An 18,303-nucleotide genomic window follows, 5' to 3' on the forward strand; every position below is an offset into this window, starting at 1 on the left:
GCGTCTGCAACCTACACCACAGCTCATGGCAATACTGAATCCTTAACCCATTGAGCGAGGCCAGGGATCAAACCCCGAAACCTCATGGTTCCTAGTCGGATTTGTTTTCCACTGCACCACACCGGGAACTCCTCTTTTTTTTTTTTTTTTTTTTTTTTTTTTAATTTTATGGCCACACTGGAAGTATATGGAAGTTCCTGGATAGAATCTGAGCCATATTAGCTGCAGCAATACTGGATCCTTTAACCCACTGCACCTTTGCGGTGACCTGAGCCGCTGCAGTTGGATTCTTAATCCACTGAGGTATTCACCATCATCTCTTAAGATGATTGAAATATCTTCATAATTAGCCTCTCATTAAGTGAGTGAATAAATGGGGAGGGGAAAGATGTGCCAGGCAGGGATTTGTTTATTGGCTTGAGAAAAGACTTGGAGGGGAAAGAGCATTTGAAGACCAAGAATAGCTATATGGTTGAAGAGGTGAGCAGGGCTGGGCTTAGTGTCCTGCCAGGCTAGCTTTGTGTGTCAGCTCTGGCCTGTGTTCAGTGTTGGAGTGGATTTGTATCACAACTCCAGGCTCATTTTAATCTCCTGTTTGCTGCCTGTTCTCCCCACTCCCTTCATTTCCGCCTTTCCTCTATCATACGAAATCTTTATCAGGTGTAACTAAATTAAGGCGAGACTTGAGACTGGGAGTTTTGATTTGCTTCTTTTGGTGGCCAGCAAATAATGGGTGTGAACTTTAAAATAATTTAATAATTATTATTAAAGTCACCTGAAAAGTAATCTAAAATTATCTAAAAAAATGAGCCTATGGCTTTGTCTTACTGTCTTTCACCTGCCTTGTATCTTTTAATTAAAATATAGTTGATTTACACTGTTGTGCCAGTTTCCACTGTACAGTATCTTGCATCTGTTTTATTTATTTGCTTTTTAGGGCCACACCCTCAGCATATAGAAATTCCCAGGCTAGTGGTCGAATCAGAGCTACACCTGCCAGCCACAGCCACAGCAACAAGGGATCCGAGCCCCATCCTTGATGTACATACACCACAGCTCACGGCAGTGCCGGATCCTTAACCCACTGAGCAAGGACAGAGATGGAACCCTCATCCTCATGGATCCTAGTTGGGTTCGTTAACTGCTGAGCCATGAAGGGAACTCCTACCTTGCATTTTCAAAGAAAACAAATCTTGGAGTTCCTGTCATGGCTCAGCAGAAACAAATTTGACTAGCATCCATGAGGATTCAGGTTCGTTTCCTGGCCTCGCTCAGTGGATTAAGGATCCGGCGTTGCCATGAGCTATGGAGTAAGTCGCAGAGATAGTTCCAATCTAGCATTGCTATGTCTGTGGCGTAGGCAGTTGGCTACAGCAGCTCTGATTCGACCCCTAGCCTGGGAACTTCCATATGCCATGGGTGCGGCCCTAAAAAAACAAAGAAAAAAGAAAACAAAACTAATGTTCAGGAATAATTCATTGGTTTTGGAATTAGATTGGTTTCTGTTAAGAGTGTGATGCTACAGAGAAGTAAAGAGCAGTAACTTTGCCTGGCTCTGGCCCCTTGCTTTATTCTCTACTTATTTCTCCGAGGGACTGAAAACAACTGGCGGAGTGAGAGGGGGATGGGAGAATGTCACCTTGGCACAGTGGAGTGATCTGTTCTAGAAGCTGGTCGTTCTTGGTTTGGTGATCTCTTAGGGCTCTATTATTGGTATTCTTTGCAATTTGTTCATTTGTTGAATCCATTACTATCTCCGTGTACATGAAAACGGGAAGGAAGTTGAAAATGTTTTTGTACTCAGTCGCAAAATGGTGACTTAAAGGGATTTGATCCCTTTTGTGTTTTGCCTCTGGTCTTTTCTGTAGGCTTTCCCTCCCCTCAGTGACTCACCCTTCCTGGTTTCTAATAATGAGTTAGCCAATTAAAGTTTAAGCCTTAAAGGCCTTAGTTTGACTCAGCAGTGTTTGCAATTTATTTTAATTGGCAGGGTGCTAGAAGAAGAAAAGACTATTGCCTGCTCTCTTGACAAAGGGAAGGTGTAGGATAAGAGAGAGAGGTAGTATGCTTTTAGGGTAGGTGGGAAATCACTGGCATGGTTCAGTTTGTTCTTCGATAGTTCACAAGAAAAAAGGATTAGTAGATTAATCAATGTTTTTATACAGACTGAGACAATGCAGATTTCTTTGGAGACTATTAAGTCATGTTCATTTTTTCAAAGATATTGTTTAAGTTGGAATGGGACTTAACTGATTTTATTTACTTTTTTTTTTTCCCCTTCTTTTTAGGGCTGCAGGTGTGGCATGTGAAAGTTCTCGGGCTAGGGGTTGAATTGGAGCTACAGTTGCCGGCCTACACCACAGCCACAGCAGCACAGGATCTGACCCTTTTCTGTGACCTACACCACAGCTCACTGCAACGCTGGATCCTTAACCCACTGAGTGAGGCCAGGGATCGTACCTGAGTCATTATGGATACTAGTCAGATTTGTTTCCGCTGAGCCACAACGGGAACTCCTTCATTTACTTCTAAGAAATAAAACTGTTTAGATTTCAAAAACTAATCATGCTTGTTTTTAACTTTCTCACAGCGTAGCTATGTGTTCTTTGTGAGTTTTATAGGTTTCTCCAAAGGAAGGATGGTTTGTCTGCACAGATAAAAATGCTCTCAAGGAATCTCAAAGAATAGGCAGATACAGTGAAATCAAGTGTGTTGAGCCCCATCTTTGTTGAATTGTTAGAGTGACTCTATCTGACCCTCCTCAGTCTCTCAGATTGCCCTGTGAAGAGTGCTTTGAACCCTAGAATACCAGACAGTTCCCATGGGGGTTTTCTTAATGGACCAGACAAAAAACTTTCAAGTGTTTTGTGCCCTGGATAGTTCTACAGTAAGAATTGAGAAGATTCTTTAGCCTACTTGGTTGTATAATGTGAAATCTGATACTTTTAGAATGAGCTGGTTGTAGAAAAGTGATCTTGCCCTGTTACAGGACCGTTTCACACGCATCTCATTTGATTCCACTCTTCTGACAGCCTACAGGTAGGAAGGACACATTCTATTTTTATTTATAGGAATCAAGTCATAAAACTCAGGCCTAAGTCCAGTAAATTATGGCATTGGTCCAGACGGTGCTGTCCTAGTAGGAATATAATGCAAGCCACATATGTCATTTAAAATTTTTTGGTGGTCCTCTATAAAAGGGAAGAGGAAAAGGTTAAATTAATTTGAATGTATTTTGTTTAACCCAGTATATGCAAAATATTCCATATGTGGTCAAATTGAACATCAATAAGATTAAAATTTTTTTTCATACCAAGCCTTCAAAATCTGGTCAGTATTTTACCCTACTGCACATCTCAGTTTGCAGTAGCCCCATTTCACGTGCTCAGTAGCTGTTTTTTGGCTAGCAGATACCCTATTGGTCAGCACAGGTCCTGAACTTGGAGCTTGAGTTCCAGTTACCTTCCACCATAAGTTCCACAGAACAGAACTGTGAAAGCATGGGTGTGGTGTGCCATCAAAACAACTTTGTCAAATGGAAAGTATCTTTGGAATTCCTCTCAGGAGATTTTTACCTATTTGTATCACATAGTATTCCTGTTGGCAGCAAGTTAAATAAGTTACTTTTTCTTTCTTCCTTCCTTCTTTTTTTCTTTTTTTTTTTTTTTATTGTTGTTGTTGTCTTTTTGCCATTTCTAGGGCCGCTCCTGCGGCATATGGAGGTTCCCAGGCTAGGGGTCAAATTGGAGCTGTACCCACTAGCCTACACCAGAGCCACAGCAACTCAGAATCCGAGCCAAGTCTGCAACCTACACCACAGCTCATGGCAACACTGGATCCTTAACCCACTGAGCAAGGCCAGGGATCGAATCTGCAACCTCATGGTTCCTAGTCGGATTCGTTAACCACTGAGCCACGATGGGAACTCCAATATATGCATTTACATTTTAGGTATAAGGCAGGAAAAACAAATATATGGACATATAAGGACAAAAAATAATATTTTTAACCTGCCTATGAGGAAAATAAATGCATTTATGGAGAGATAGGAAGTGAGAAGTGAGTGGTCCCTGGTAATGGTTGGTAGGGAAATTTGAATTCATTTTGGGATATTAAAAGGGAGATAATGGCAAAGATTGAGGCAATCAAGTTAGACATACTTACAGAAGGGATTTGTTTGTCTGTTTTTTAATTGTAAATAGCCTTTTTTTTTTTTTGTCTTTTTGCCATTTCTTGGGCTGCTCCCACAGCACATGGAGGTTCCCAGGCTAGGGGTCTAATCGGAGCTGTAGCTGCCAGCCTACGCCAGAGCCACAGCAACGCAGAATCCGAGACACGTCTGCGACCCACATCACAGCTCACGGCAACGCCGGATCGTCAACCCACTGAGCAAGGGCAGGGATCGAACCCGCAACCTCATGGTTCCCAGTCGGATTCATTAACCACTGTGCCACCACGGGAACGCCAGCCTTTTCTTTATTCAGGGTTTTCTGTGACTAGATAACATTATTTACTTGTATCGCTCTCTGTGCTTTCTTATATTCTGTGATTTCATCTTTATAAGACACTTGACTTGAGTTTGCTTTGTTGTTTTTGCCAAGCACTTTTCCTATTTCCTGTTAATCAAAGTAGGAGCGAGGCTGAGGTTTTCATGAGCAAGGAGGCAAAGGCAGATTTCTTAAAATGGAGCAATACATAGTATTCTGTGAAGGTGATGAAAATATTCACCATGGCAACGAATCTGCTTTACCCATAATGCAAAATGCCCTATTTGCATATGTTTTGCCAGAGAATTCTGAAATTAGCGTTCTCTGTGTTAGAGAACATAGGGGAGGTAATGTGCTACATAGATTGAAAAAAAGAAAGAAAGAAGACTTAGACTTAATTTTAACCAGAAATGAAATTTGGATGCTTTCCTGAGGTGAGTGTGTCTGTGCCTGAGGGGAGGGAGGGTCACAATCCGAGTCAGCAGATACGGAAAATCTACGTGCAAGTTCACAGCCTTAACTCTTCCATTTGGTTTTACACTATATACTTTCCCAGTACCTGACTTGTAAGTTATATATTAAATTTCTCAAACAGGGGGAGGGGAAGGGAGGGGGAGGGATTGGGAGCTTGAGGTTAACGGAGGCAAACTCTTGCTCTTGGAATGGATTAACAATGAGATCCTGCCGTGTAGCACTGAGAACTATGTCTAGATACTTACAACGAAGCACGACAATGGGGGAAAAATTATGTATACATGTATGTGTAACTGGGTCCCCATGCTGTACAGTGGGGGAAAAAAAAGTGCGTTGGGGGAAATACCAATAAAATATAAATTAAAAAAAAAATTTCTCAAACAGAACCTCAGTCCCTGTGGGAAAAGTTTTGGGGGGGGGGCAGGTCAATATAATACGTATACGTGGGCAAGGCGTTGTAATAGGTGCTTCAGGAGACATTAGGAAGACACCGTTTCAGTGCCCTTGGCAAGTTTTAGCCTGGAGGAGGGAGTCTGGCACTTACTCTCTGTTCGTTCTCAGATACTCAGCAGAGCAGAATACGGATCCTGGCAGATGTGCTATGTGATGTGAAAGCTGTACAGTGTTCTGATCATGCTCTTGGGGACGCCCTGGCTTCTCCCCACCATCTTCCCCTTCCCCTTGGGTACTAACCCTTCGGCCCTTGAGACTCCTGCCCCCTGCCGATGACAGACTTCAGTTGCCTTTCCACCTTGACCAAGAAATGCCTTACCTCATTTCCCCCCCTCCCCACCCCGGTAACAACATTGTCTTGGCATTTTAGGATTTTCCTTCTGCAATGCACTTTTCTAACATTGTTGGACCACAGTTCCTTGACCTCTCAAATACACTGATTTTCTCTCCATTTTACTTAGGTAGCCCTTTCCTTATACTTAGTTCTTTCTCTGAAATCTTGAACTTTTGTCATTGTTTCCCAGCTTTCTCACACCTTCTTGCTGTCAGTGATATCTTGCGCCTTTCCCTCCTTCCACTCCACTTCTGGTCTTCTGGTTACTTTAAAACCAGAATTTCTTCGCTACTCTTAGCTGCTTCCATGGTCATATTTTAGCTCCCATCCCTGATGTGGATCAATCTGCAGGCTGGTTTCTGTGCTTGTAGACTGTGGGGCATAGCTTGTGTGCATTGGGGAGACTGTTCTTATTGCCCAATTTGGCTAGTTTTTTTTTTTTTTTTTTTTTTTTTTTTTGGCCATTTCTCAGGCTGCTCTCACGGCATATGGAGGTTCCCAGGCTAGGGGTCTAATCGGAGCTGTAGCTGCCGGCCTGCGCCAGAGCCACGGCAACTCAGGATCCAAGCTGCGTCTGCAACTTACACCACAACTCACGGCAACACCAGATCCTTAACTCACTGAGCAAGGCCAGGGACCGAACCCGCAACCTCATGTTTCCTAGTGGGATTCGTTAACCACTGAGCCACGACGGGAACTCCCTTGTCTTTGTCTTTTTAGGGCCGTACCTTTGGCATACGGAGAACTCCATCTTTTAAAATTCATTTTTATTTTTATTTCTTTTTCTTTTTTTTTTTTTTGCTTTTTAGGGCCGCATCTGGCGCATATGGAGGTTCCCAGGCTAGGGGTCAAATCAGAGCTATAACTGCCGGCCTGCCCTATAGCCACAGCAACGCAGGATCCAAGCCGAATCTTCAACCTACACCACAGCTCACAGCAACGCTGGATCCCTTAACCCACTCAGCGAGGCCTGGGATCGAATCCACAACCTCATGGTTCCTAGTTGGATTAGTTTCTGCTGTGCCACAATGGGAATTCCTAAAATTCATTTTTAGATAAACCTTTTATTTGAAATATGAACTCATACATAGAAAAGCATGCAGTTTAGGGCATTATTTATCAGGGTACAGGTGAGATCACTATCACAAAGCTGACATATTATGCAGTGGTTCACCCAGATTGGGAAATAGAACATAATCCACAATTCAGAAGTCGCCTCGTGACTCCTGCAGTCACTTCCTTCTGTCTCCTGTTTTCTAACAGGACAGATGCGTGTTAACACTATATAAATGGAATTATACAGTTTGTTTTTTGTCTAACTTTTGCTTATTACTGTGTTTGTAAAATCATTCCTGCTGCGTAGCTCGGGTTTATTCAATTGCATTGCTGTGTGGTATTCTGTTGTGTTACTGTACCACAGTTGGTTTGCCCATCCTACTGTTGATAGACATTTTTTCTTCCAATTTCTACTGTTGTGAAAAGTGCTGCTATGTCATCCTCAGGCTTGTGTTTTAGGGCACATGTGCTTGCAGGTCTTCAACAGTGGTTGGAGTTTCTGGGGTTCCCATAGATGAGACATCTGTTCAGTTTAGGTGGTACAGCTGAACGTTTTCCAAAGTTATTTGTACCAGTTGACACTCCCATCAGTGTAGTGTGAGAGTTGCCCCACATCTTCATTATAGCCTTTTTTTCATTTTGGCTGCTCTAGTGGGTGTGTAGTGCCACATTACTGTAGTTTTCTCTTTGAAACATTTTTATTATGGAAAATTTAAAATATAAAACTAGAAAAAAATGGTGTGATAAACCATATATCTTTGCTCAGCTCCATCAGCGATCAGCTCCTCTCCCTTGGGCATGTGGGGCCATTCAGCAGTCCTCTGTGCTGCTTTTCCCGTTCCTCATTCCTTTTCCCATATTTCAGACTTGAACCAGTCTCCAAAAACCCCTCTACCCACATAGTATCTGCTCTTTTATTCTAAGTAAATGCTCTATGCCTCGTTTTTCACAGAAAATAGAGGCTGTCGGGTAAAATTCCCTTAATTTCTTAGACCTCACTCAGTGTGGAGATTTATCCTGAACTGTACCAGCCCTTGGTGCCTCCCTGGAATCTTATTTATAGATATCTCATCCCCTGTTTTCTAGGTCTCATTCTTTCCCAGGGTCTTGATCCTTCAGTCTCTGAATGTTCTGTTATATGTATTTTAACCTTTCCTGTTTTATTTGCTCCTTTCTTTTAACTTATACTCTAGATTTCTCACTTATTTCAAAATAACCTTTCCTTGACACATCTCACTCTATTTTTCTCTTACTCTTGAGAGCCATGTTGCTCAGAACAGCAGTCATTTATTTCTGTTGCTACTCACATAACCTCAACCTCTGTAGTTAGAAATATCCCACTGCAAACTCTTAGCTTAATTAGACTTGGTCCATGTCACCAATGAGGTTCTGATTGCCAAACCTAGTAGGTGCACGTCAGTATCATTTATTTACATGATGGATTTTGCATTCTTTGTATATGAAAAGCACTGCAAAATGTCAGGGATAAAAATTACACCTTCCCAACGCTATACAAGTTTATATCCTAGTAGAGACAACAGGCTTATAAGATGGCAGTGAATTGTCATACTGGATACTGTTTTTTGTTTGTTTGTTTGTTTGTTTGTTTTTATCTTTTTTGGGACTGCACCTGTGGCATATGGAGGTTCCCAGGCTAGAGATCCAATCGGAGCTGTGGCCGCCGGCCTACACCACAGCCACAGCCACGCCAGATCCGAGCTTCATCTGTAACTTACACCACAGCTCACGCCGGATCCTTATCCCACTGAGCAAGGCCAGGAATCAAACCCGAAACCTCATGGTTGCTGGTCGGATTTTTTAACCACTGAACCATGACGGGAACTCCTGGATACTGTTCATTGAAAGAATGACACCAGGTTGTGCTGCAACAGTTTTAAGAGCTTTACATGCATTATTTTGTTTAATCCCTACAAAGCAGTAAGCATTGGTACTATTAATTCCCATTTTAAAAAAGAAAACACTGATACATTAAAAGACTAGAAGCTTGCCTGTGGCTAAGCATTTGGTAAGCTCAGTTTGAATTTGAACCCAGACCTGACTTTAGAGCCCATGCTGTCATGAGCAGAACTGCTTCCATAATTCAGTCTGCTGATGTTTCAGAAACGTCTGCATTTGGTGAACTCAGAACAGTTGCTGCCTTCACCTTTGAGCTGAGCAGAAAGGGGAGGGGATTGGATGTCAGGGGAAGGCTTCTTGTTGGTTGCTTGATTGATGTTCTAAAATTAGGACGTATTTACATCTGAAATAGATAATTTAGTTCAATACCCTTAGTTTATATTTGAGTCCTAGAGAAGCAACATTCTAAAGTGATAGAGTTTTTTTTGTGTGTGTGACAAACTTGACAACAAATCCTGGCCTGGTGTGTATTTCCGTTTAAGAAAAGATCCATCCAGGAGTTCCCATCATGGCTCAGTGGAAACCGAATCTGACTAGTACCCTCGTGGACTCTGGCCTCACTCAGTGGATTAAGGATCCAGCATTGCCCTGAGCTGTGGTGTAGGTCGCAGATGTGGCTCAGATCTGACGTTGCTGTGGTGGAGGCCAGCGGCTACAGCTCCAATTTGATCCCTAGCCTGGGAACCTCCATATGCTGGGGGTGTAGCCCCCCCAAAAGACAAAAAAAAAAAAACCAGATTAAAAAAAAAAGGGTTCATCCAAACACCTGAACCATGCGCTACCTAAAATGCTGTTTTCTTAGAAATCTAGTGTAGAAGAGGAATAGCATAAATTCTGAACCCTCCTCCACTGTGGTGACTGGATTGGGGTCTAATAACAAACTCACTGTGCTATTTTACAGTGATTTTTGAAGCGAAATCTGTGTCTAGGAGTGTTTCCTGGTGGACCTGTACTTGGAGAGCAAATGTGGCTCCAGAGCCAGTCTGCCTAGATTTGCATCTTGCTCCCTAAGTAGCTTAGATACCTCTCGGTGACTGTTTATTGTAAAATCAGGATAATATTAGTACTTCCCTCAGAGTTGTCAAGAGAATTGAAAGAGTTAATATGTATGAAATATTTTGAAAAATTGCCTGGCACATAATAGGTACTCAGTCACTGTTAATAACTGTTTATTGGTATGATGATGATTTCCGCATTTCCATCCATCTCAGTTTATTTCCTGGCTGTTTGTTTTTTGATTTATCACTGGGGGTGGGGAGCTGGAAATTAATATTTTTTAAAAAAGCATAGAAAAGCAAATAAATACCCTTAATGTCATTTCTCATTGTTACTAACTTATCTGATGCAAAGTATTATTTTCTTAGCTCTAATTATATATTAACTTATTGTACTGAGTAATGCAAATGAGAATTAAACAACTAAAACTCCTAGACAGCAGAGTATAATTTTACCTTTCTGTGTTTTCTTCTCTGCTCCAGCAATATTTAAAGGCCTAGTTAGACCAATTAACTAGTGTTAACATATTTAAAGTGTTTTTCTTTCTCCTTTCTAGAAAGGAACACTTAGTACATAGGTGATTTTTAAAGAGTTCTAATCCCCAAACAACTCCCTGGTGAGAAGGAAATTGGCGGATTGGAGTTAGGGTCAAAGAAACAGTCTAAATAGATTGGTGGTTGAATTTTTGCAACACTTTAAACAGTTTAAAGAATCCCAGTGACTTACCTGCTAACCTAGACATTGGTAGTGCTTGTTATCAAACACACACAACGAAATTATACTTGGCCCAATCAATTCCTGATTTGCCTAGTTTACTTTTTAACATTGTTCTAATGAATAATTTTTGAATGTTACTGTGTTTTTATATAATGTGGTTCCTGAATTTTATGGTCTGAACTCAACAATTCAATTGAATGTCTTCTCCATTTAAAATAGTAACCTTGGAGTTCCTGTCGCGGCACAGCGGAAACAAATCCAACTAGGAACCATGAGGTTGCAGGTTCCATCCCTGGCCTCACTCAGTGGGTTAGGATCCTGCGTTGCTGTGAGCTGTGGTGTAGGTCACAGATGCAGCTCGGATCTGGCATTGCTGTGGCTATGGTGTTAGGCTGGCAGCTGTAGCTCTGATTAGACTCCTAGCCTGGGAACTTCTGTATGCTGCAGGTGTGGCCCTAAAAAGCAAAAAATAAAAAAAAATAAATAAAATGGTAACCTCTATGACATTCTTTGATATTTCTTACAAAAGTCAATATCAAATAAGTTCTTTATAACAGCTGGTATTAAGATTATCATAACATACCCTTTTTCAAGAAACCAAAGAAGTATGTAAAACTTTTGTGGAAATTCCCAGGCCAGGGATCAAACTGGCACCACAACAGTGACTGGAGCCACTGCAGTGACAATGCCAGCTCCTTAACCTGCTGTGCCACAAGAGAACTCCTAAATTATTCTTATTTTTATTCCTAGTTTTTACTTTTAATATCTTTGGAATTTCTCAACATATTTTGAGAAATTACACATTGGTATGTAATATATTTCTCATCTTGTTTTATGTTCTAGAAATAGTTGAAAAAGAAAAGCAACTTTTCTTCATTCTTAGTTGTGATCTTAGAATATTTACAAAAAAGCTTTTTATTGTTATATTTCTTTCATGTTAATATAACTGTGTGAAATGTTACATACATTCACGTTAATTTCTTACCACATTTGATAACTTTTTTTGTAATGTGACTATTAAAGGAATAAGCGTTCGTCTTTGCTCCTATTAGCATTTGACCAGGTTTGCTCAGCTCCTCTGTGTCCATCTCCAGGGGCTTCATTGTTCCTTTCCTTTCCTTCCCTGGATGACCGTCTTCTCATGGCCTTCCTTCCCATACTTTCCCTGAAAGGTTTTATGGTCCTCTGTTCTATCACCACTCCTCTTTCAAATAGCTCCTGCACCATCCCTCTTCTTGTAGCGCCTGCCCTCCACTTGAACTGAGCAGTTCCGCCTGGGGGCTTGTTGGATAAGAATTGGAACATGCCCTCCAGAGATGAAACCCTGGGACCCTCTCACACAAGTAAAAGCACAGGCTTAAGGGTAGGGAGTGTAAACAGCTACCTTCAGTAGAGGAAGGGTGGTGTAATTGAGAGGAGGAAGCAATTAATACTACCTATGGGGATCTAGGGAAACTTGGAGGAGGCCATAGGTAAGAGGTGAATGACTGGAGAAAGTGGAGCAAGGGAGAAAGTGGGCCTTCGAGACAAGGGAAATGTGCAGGTAACTCACCGCTTCCCCCCGTGGTGCTTCCTCTGATTTCTTTGATTTCCTTCGATGACTGGAGACAGGAAATGACTGTTACGCAATGACTGTTATGGTTGTATTTTTAATAGATAAAGATCTTAACTTATTTTCACCTACTTTTAGTTTCATTACATGTTGTTAATTTTCCTCCACTTTTTTTTACTGGTCACACCTGTGGCATCTGGGAGTATGGAAGTTCCGGGCCTAGGAGGTGACTCTGAGTCACAACTGTGGCAATGCTGGATCTTTTAACCCACTGTGCCAGGCTGGAAATCAAACCCATACCTCAGTGGTGACCCAGGCCACTGCAGTTGGATTCTTAACCCATGCACAACAGCAGGAACTCCTTTCTCCACTATTTTGAGATGAAACATCTTTCATTTCCGGTAGATCCTCAGTTTCCCTTCTGTGACACAAAGGTACTACTTGGGCCTCTGAACTTTTCTCCACCCCACCCCGCCCACCTTTTTTCCAAGCTGAGAACCAGAAATTTTGCTATGCTAAAGGAAATCATTGATAATAAGAAGCTTTGGTTTCTAAATCAAACGTGAAATATTCACTGAGGATGTAGGGTAGGAAGGACACACAGTAAAGCAGCAACTTCAGTCAAGCAGGATAAGTGTTTATGATGGAGCCTTACCAGTTGAGAGGAGTACATCAGATTGAACCTGTAATTGGACACAAAGAATGCCTTCTGGGAAGTGCCTGAACTGAGACCAAAGTAATAAGAGTATAAGTCTAAGAGGTGGGATGGAGCAGGGAGGAAGGCAGGGTGCTCAGTGGGGAGCAGGGATGGAGAACTGGCCAAGGCCCCCTCTGGTGGAGGAGGGGTACGGTGCTGAGAAACCAAAGGTGGAGAAGGGCCTGGTCATAAAGGGCCTTGAAAGAGAACAACGTGTCTGAATCAGTATGGGGCCACCAGAGGTTTTCAGACAAGGCAGTGATATCATTTAAAAACCAGTGGTATAGAGAACACTCTAGGTGAAGTGGTAAAGTATGGAGATGGTTAGAATGAGGTAAGCTTGGATGCAGGGAAGATATCGGGCTTAACCTATGGGAGAGATATGGTAGTGGTGGCCTGGATGTGGATAAAAATGGTTGGATTTGGGGCATTTTAATTCTGATACCAATCCTGTTGTGTGTGGGTTGTTTGTTTTTCTTTATTTTTCATACCACCAAGTAATTATTTGACACCAGTGTGGTGTTGTAACACCATCTGCCTGGGCATAGTGTTAGATCCCACAGGTTAATAAAGGTCAGTCCCACAGGACTGCCACCCACACCTGGACTTCAGATGCAAGTTGCAAGTTCATGTTGTCACTTGTGCTTCTGACCAACCCTCTGTAGGCCTGAGGTTCCTACCATCCACTCTCCTTAGGCTTGATTAGTTTACTACAACAGCTCACAGAACTCAGGGAAACATCTCGCTAGATCATTAGTTTATTATAACAGAACATGCAACCCAATGGAAGAGGTGCACAGGGCAAGGTATGAGGAAAGGCTTGGTGCCTCCATGCTCTCTGAGCACACCACTCACCCTGCATCTATCTCCACGTGTTCACTCACCCAGAAGCTCTCCTGTCCTGACACTGTCCTTTTGGGTTTTTATAGAGGCATCATTATAAAGGCAGTGGCTGCAGGCGAATTAATCTCCAACCGCCCCCACCGCAGCCCAGGGGTGGGGATGGGGGTGCAGTTGGAAGTTGCACGCCCATCACAGGTTTGCTTCCCCTGGAAATTAGCCAGCCCATCCTTAGGTTACTTAGGGGTTTTTGAAAACTCACTTCATTAACATAATGAAAGACACTTAAAAAAAAATCACTTTTCGAGCTCTATGCCAGGAACTGAGACACAGACCCGTGTGTGTGTGTGTGTGTGTGTGTGTGTGTGTGTGTGTGTGTGTGTGTGTGTTTTGGCCACAACCAAGTTTCCAGGCCAGAAGGATTGCACCCATGCTGGAGCAGTAAACTGAGCTGCTACAGTGATAACGTTGGATTCTTAGCCCACTGAGCCATAGGGAACTCCTTTTTCTTATAAATCATGACAGTAAAGTTACCTTAAGGAAGTACCAGTTCTTAGCAAATTAGGGCTCCACCCTATGACTTCATTTAACATAATCACCTCCTTAAAGAACCTATCTCCAACACAATCACATGAGGGGAGTGGTTGGGGCTTCCCAAGGGTTTTGGTGGGACACGTTTCAGTCCATAGTATAGCTGCCCCCCCCGAATATTATTATTATATTTGTATATTTATTGTTTTTTGCTTTTTTTTTTAGGGCCACACCCATAGCATATGGAGGTTCTCAGGCTAGGAGTTGAATTGGAGCTGTAGCTGCTGGCCTATACCACAGCCACAGCAATGTAGGATCTAAGCTGTGTCTGCGACCCACACCACAGCTCAGGGCAATGCCAGATCCTTAACCCACTGAGCAAGACCAGGGGTCAAACCTACATCCTCATGGATGCTAGTCAGCTTCATTAACCACTGAGCTATGACGGGAACTCCTGTATATTTATTATTAAATGTGTATGTTAAAGGTCATTTTCTTTTTGAAAGGTCTGATTTGATTAGATGACTATCTTTGCCATCAGGTAAATAGAATTAAACCTGGAGGTGACAATATTTAGTCAGACTTCCATTAATGTAAGCAAGAATCAATATTACTACACCAAAGCCATATTTTAGTAAGGTCTTTTTGCTAGAGGGAGCTGGTTGTGGTCTAGTGGTGTTTGCCTTCATTCTTTGTCTCAGGTAGATGAGCTTCCCTAATTTCCCCCCCAGTTACTAGATGTCTAGGTTGTTTCAGATATGCTGCCTTTTGTTGGACATTGGGGTTATCTTAGGATGTCTCCCTATTACAGAGTCCTTGCTTGTGTTAGGTCTTGTGAGTTCAGCCTCAGTTCCTCAGTGGGTGTGCACGTTTACATCTCACAGGCCTTCTACTGTGTTAACTGTAAGTTGGACTCAGCCACCCTCCACATGTGCCACAGTCAGTTTCTTTTCTTTTCTTTCTTTCTTTCTTTCTTTCTTTTTTGCGTTTTAGGGCCGTACTCGGGGCATATGGAGGTCTCCAGGCTAGGGGTTGAATCAGAGCTACAGCCCCTGGCCACAGCCACAGCAACACCAGATCCAAGCCATCTGCAACCTACACCACAGCTCATGGCAATGCCAGATCCTTAACCCACTGAGCGAGGCCAGGGATTGAACCTGCAACCCCATCATTCCTAGTTGGATTCGTTTCCACTCCGCCACAATAGGAACTAGTGCAGTCAGTTTTGGACACTTGCTCAGCTTACCTTTTTTCTGTTTCTGTTCTCATATGAAGGTACTTGGGCCTGGGAGCTTGGCTTTGCCTGTGCTTTCCCCAGTGCATCCCAGAATTGTGACCTGCTTACCTCAGGCATCCAAATTGCTCCTGTCTGCTGTAACAAGGCTTTGTTGATTGCTTAGTTCTAGTTTGTGTAGGAGCCCCTCTCTACCCAGGTGAAAACTCCTCACCTGTCATTGCTTGAATTCTTCAAGATCCCTGTGCATGTGCCACCTTAGGTCAGACTCCATATTTAGCATCTTGTTCGTATATAGGTAAATACAAGGAAAACATATTTCGGACTGTTCCTTTGGTCTGATTTCCTCAGTGATGGAAGAGTAGAAAACCTTCCTTCATTCAGCAAGTTTTGTTAAAAGCTAAATGGTGATTATTTTTAACATAGAATTTTAATATAGTTAGATTTATGTTTTTCTTCATATAGCTCTCTATATTTGTCTTTTACACTTTCCTCAGTGAAAACATTACTGAAAATTCTCACACATTTACTGTGTGTGTGTGCGTGTTTAACTCAACCATAAAGTTTCACGAGCATGTTCCAACTATGATTTTTAAGATTGACAGGAGGGAAAGATAGCTGAAGACCATCTAGGTTAACATGTAGCTACACTCTTTTTTTTTTTTTTTAAACTCTATGAATTTTTTTTTCCAAGAGCGTATTAAATCATTTATTGATTATACATAATAGATGATACACAAATTTCATTCCCATCTATAACTTTGTCTGGTACCATAATTCAGTTTAGATATATTGCTTAGGATGTGCCAGCAATCTTATTAATAACCAAAAAAACCAAAAAAACAAAAAAAAAACCTCCATGACTTTGCTTGGGTGGCCCTTTTAAGGGTAAACTCCAGGTTACAACATAGTTAACTGTCAGTTCAGCTATACCAAGGTTTCTGAAGACAAGGACTTCTCCACCCAAGCAGCTTGCAAATTTCGAATGGTACCTGGCATCACCCTGAAGGTATTCTGACTTCACACTATTGGGGTAATTTACCAAAATGGCTTCAGAGTAGACTAACTTTACACAGCACATTTAAAAAAAGACACATTTATTCAGCGTCATGATCAGACTATTACATTTAGCAATCAACAGCATGGGTGCAAAAAAAAAAAAAAAAAAACACTACATTAAAACCCTTTGTTGGAATGCTTTACGCTTTCCACGGAACAGAAACTAAAATAACCTGTTATACAATTAGTGACAAATACAGTCCTCGAGTTTTTTTTGCCCATACACGAGTATTGTCTAAAACATGTCTTCTTTATAGCAGCTCGACCCTGCCACCATTGTGCTTGGCTGAGTTCACAAATCTGTTGTAACCTGTAGCTTCCCTGTCACTTCTGGCTCTCCTCTCCTGCTAAGCTTTGTTTCCTGGCAGTAATAATTAAAACCTTCTGCCACTGCCATAGCTACTACTGCTGCTGGAACCGCCATAGCCACCTTGGTTTTGTGGTTTGGCAAAATATTGGCCTCCACCACCAGAGCGGCCAGAACTTCTGCCTCCAAAATGTCCTCCTTTCATGGGTCCAAGATTTGAAGATTGATTGTTGTAATTGCCAAAATCATTGTAGCTTCTGCCACCTCCAGAATTGCTTCTGTCATTACCAAATCCATTATAGCCATCCCCACTGCCACCATATCCACCACCACGACTGCCACCAAAGCCACCTGGACCACTGAAGTTTCCCCCACGACCAAAGTTGTCATTTCCACCAAAACCACCTCCTTGACCACCACCAAAGTTTCCAGAACCACTTTGACCTCTTTGGCTGGATGAAGCACTAGCCATCTTTTGCTTGGATAGGGCTCTCCTCACTTCACAGTTTTGGCCAGTCATAGTGTGGTATTTCTGAACGACAGTCTTGTCTGCAGAGTCATGGTCATCAAAGGTTACAAAAGCAAAACCTCTCTTTCTGCCACTGCTCGGTCAGTCATGATTTCAGTCACTTCAATTTTCCCATACTCTTCAAAATACTCTCTTAGGTGATGTTCTTGAGTGTCTTCTTTAATGCCACCCACAAAAATCTTTTCCACAGTTAAGTGGGCACCAGGTCTTTGAGAATCTTCTCTTGAGAAGACCCTCTTTGGTTCCACAACTCTTCCATCCAACTTGTGCAGCTTGCATTCATGGCTGCATCCACCTCCTCCACAATGGCATACGTGACAAACCCGAAGCCTCTGGGGCGCTTGATGTTTGGGTCCCTCCTTACCACACAGTCTGAGCATTCCCCATTGCTCACAATGGCTCCTCAGACTCTCATCAGTTGTTTCAAAGCTCAAACCTCCGATGAAGAGCTTCTGCAGCTGTTCGGGATCTTTGGGAGACTCTGACTTAGACATGACGGTAGTGGGGAGGAGGATATAAAGATGCTTACTCGGCAGCATCCAGGGGCAGAAAACAACTCTGTGAGTTTTATTATAGTTGTACAACCATCATCACAATCTAATTTTACAACATTTCCATCCCAAACCTCAGCCCATCACCCCCCCCCAACATGTGGCTAAACTTGAAATTAAATACAGCAGGTTATCAGTTCCAAACATTGCCTGCCTTCTCCAGTAGTGCCTCCCATTACCTCCAATGCTGCTCCATTCTGAGGGTAGAAACGATCTAAGATCTTCACAGAAGAAGACAAATAAAAACTAAAAACAACTCTGATGATCCTGTGTCATTTTCATGCTCAGATAGAAGTCAGCCTGGGTAGAAGAGGGGCCCTGCAGACTCAAGTGACTTGGAATTTGGAGATTAGAAAAAGAAGCAGAAAACTGGGAGATGTTATTTTAGTCACTGCCAAAATGGGATGTGATTTGATTAGTTTATTTACATAATCCAGTGCCGAGCACTTATTAACAGAACTCTTCAAATACTTGTGGTTGATAATGTACTGTGCATTTCATCCCACTCTGAATAGAAGTTGGAATAAAATTATAAGAAGCTTTGTTATTTGATTTAATTTTGAAACCAC

At 42.2% G+C, this 18,303-nt stretch overlaps 1 protein-coding gene and 1 pseudogene across 2 annotated transcripts in view; one reads left to right on the plus strand and one right to left on the minus strand.

The window, feature by feature from the left end:
- Nucleotides 1-18,303, plus strand: part of CXADR (CXADR, Ig-like cell adhesion molecule) — a 51,562-nt gene that overhangs the window by 9,615 nt on the left and 23,644 nt on the right. Inside the window, exon 1 of one of the 2 annotated variants that reach the window (XM_021070833.1) lies at nucleotides 3,703-4,921. The exons of the other annotated variant lie outside the window; for it this stretch is intronic. The gene's annotated coding sequence lies outside the window, so the exon portion shown is untranslated. Of the gene's footprint in view, nucleotides 1-3,702; nucleotides 4,922-18,303 lie in introns of those variants that run through there. 2 annotated transcript variants of the gene reach the window in all.
- On the minus strand, nucleotides 16,120-18,290 carry LOC110256464 (annotated as a pseudogene).

Source organism: Sus scrofa, chromosome 13 (assembly GCF_000003025.6).
Source record: "Sus scrofa isolate TJ Tabasco breed Duroc chromosome 13, Sscrofa11.1, whole genome shotgun sequence".
NCBI lineage: Eukaryota > Metazoa > Chordata > Mammalia > Artiodactyla > Suidae > Sus > Sus scrofa.